General features: G+C 50.8%; 1 pseudogene; it reads right to left on the bottom strand.

The window, feature by feature from the left end:
* Positions 1 to 530: 530 nt before the first annotated feature.
* Positions 531 to 1,681, bottom strand: LOC113632259 (transmembrane protein 246-like; annotated as a pseudogene).
* Positions 1,682 to 2,581: the final 900 nt, after the last annotated feature.

Here is a 2,581-nt window from a genome sequence, read left to right as displayed (position 1 = left end):
CTTTTTTCCACTTTTATCATTCCAGGTCAAGGAAACAAATAGAATCTATCAACATGGTCCTGCCTCTTGGGACATATATTCTAAACATACATCCATTCTTATTCCCAATGAGAAAGAAATCATTGCAAAAGAATCTCACCTTTCACCAAATTCTACCCTTAAAATCCTAAACCAGTCATATCACCGTGCACAATATTTTTGGCAGTCACAGACCCTATTGCGAAGCGGATCAATAAACAATCGTAGAATTTAAGTGATATTTAAATGCCCCTCGTTGGGTGGGTCAGACTTCATGAGGCAGCGTGGCTGTGTGGAGGGCCAGAGGTCTGGACTCATGGGGAACAGCTTGTTTCTGCCAGAGAGTTACCAAGGCCAAGGTGCTTGACTTGCCTGTTCTTCAGTCATCCTAGTACCTATATCCCTAGCAAACTTAAGCCAATGAAATATCTGCAAGCAACTGTGTCCAAAGAAAGAGCTCAATAGTTGCATCTCCAAGAAGTGGCCACTTCAGAAAGGCATTTCTTGGCAAGCTAGAGCAGACTGGGGTGAAAGTTGTACCGAAGGCTTGAGAAGAGCCTGATGTGTTTCACAAGATTGAGCTCCACCACATTGGCCTTCAACAGTGAGAAGAGTGCCATCTTCTTGCCGAAGCCCTTGTGGCAGTACACCTGGGACAGGTAGGTGAGGGTCCAGCGGGCCACCCGGGCAGGGAAAGGTATTGCCGGGGTGCAAAACTGTGAAGCAGGGACCACGCTGTACAGGGAAGGACGCAGCTGCCGCAGCTCCAGGAAGTAGTGCCGGCCCACCAGCTTTACCTGACCCATGCTGTACAGGAAGAAGAGCATGAAGGGTTAGCTAAACCCCGGCTGGCTGGCAAACTGCATATATATCCAGGTTAGTAAGGGCCCCAGCAACATGCCGACACTAACCCGCTTCAGGATCTGCATGGGCTCCGGGTGATATAGTGCTGGAGCCTCGCAGGGTGATAGAGCTTTAGATAACGTGCATATCTGAGGTGCGGCTCAGAGGCCGAAGAAGGTGCTCCAAGACTGGGAAGATCTGCTCTTCTGAAACGGGGTCATCTTCCACCATCAGGATGTAGTCTGGGTTTAGGTCTGCAGGGAGGATTCCAGACAACAGATGTAGTCCTGCTTCTCTTTCTCAAACGAATTGGTCATCCTCCATGCCCTCGTAGCTGTTGACCACAGAGACGTACTCGGACAGCAGCTTGGCATCTAAATGGCTCACGCTCCACTCCACGTTGCACAGGAAAGTTGGTGCCCCTCGCGCTAGGGGCCTCATTGTTGAAGGAGCTGATGAAACTGGGACATGACCTGCAGGACATAGTGGAAGCCAGGTTGCCTGTCCACTGTGATGATGGTGATGACCAGCCAGGGGCGGGGAGTGGCCTGCCAGACGACGGGCACCGAGCCGTTGACAGAGGGCAGCGGAGGGCAGCTTCACCCTCTCTCAAGCTTTGCTGCAGGAACTCTTGGTTCGTTCGGTTCAGATGCCAGTGGCGCAGGTAGAAGTAAAAGTTCAGAAGCCAGTGACAGGCCAGGGCACCCAGCAGACCAAAGGTCGCCACCGTTAAGATGAAGCGCTGGACAGCAGTGCTGCCCCAGGAGAGCTTCCTCAGCCTCCGGAGGAGCATGGCAGCTGGAGAGGTTGAAATACTCATGAGGTCAACTTCTGGTCAGGTCTGGTTCCAAGAACAAACCGGCCTGGACCACAGGCCAGAATCAGTGCAAGTCAAACCTGGACTCGCACGCGCCCAGCTCGCGCCTTTCTGTCGGCCTCACGGTGCCACAGAAGCAGGCGAGGGGTAGGGAAGTGCCCTCACTGTGACATTCAGTCATCCCTGCACGGATGCTGGCCCTGGCTCCGCGGGGGACACCCTTCTGGGGTTCCGGCAGTCCTCCAGCAGGAAGCGGCCAACGCCACGAGTAAGGCCGCAGCGAAGCCTCTGGTCTTGAGCCCATTATGATTGCCACCCAGAGGATCACCTGATATTCACGGTCCTGCTATTCTGTGAACATGTGGTTTGGCCATTGGCCCTACTGAGACTTTCAAGGTGGCAGGACTGTGGGTTCATGCCCCAGGCATCCATGGACCATGCTGTTCAAATCCTGCACTTCCTGAGAATGGGCCAGATAGGTCCACATCAGTCAAAACCTAGGATTAGAAAAAAAGGAAAAATAACTGGTTTGCCCCTTCTCCTTCACCTTCTTGAGCCTAAGCTTTAAAGAGGCTCCTAACCCTGCCCCCAAATAAGGGGACTTTGCTCCTCTAGAGCAACAGCCTGCTCACCCTCTTGAGTGGAGAAAGAGAAAACTTTCTCTCTCATTATTTAGTAAACGTCTCCATTGTTTCATCCTGCCACATGGCTGTGTATGTAGACTCTGAGCTTAAGGCTTATGATTTTTAAACCCTAAGAAAATAGATTTTTCAGGGTAAGATCTGGTTCACTGTTTAACCAAAGTTATGTTGAAAGAAATTATTTTATTATTATTTCTTAAGTCACTCAGATAGCTTATTTTAAGTTTATGGTTATTTAACGTTGGGAAGAAGCAAGGAGTAC

The sequence above is a fragment of the Aethalodelphis obliquidens genome, unplaced genomic scaffold (assembly GCF_003676395.1).
Source record: "Aethalodelphis obliquidens isolate GAN/ISIS:26980383/991018 unplaced genomic scaffold, ASM367639v1 scaffold36, whole genome shotgun sequence".
NCBI classification, from domain to species: domain Eukaryota; kingdom Metazoa; phylum Chordata; class Mammalia; order Artiodactyla; family Delphinidae; genus Aethalodelphis; species Aethalodelphis obliquidens.
The sequence above is the reverse complement of the archived record's forward strand: the minus strand, read 5'-3'. Positions and strand labels throughout refer to the sequence as shown.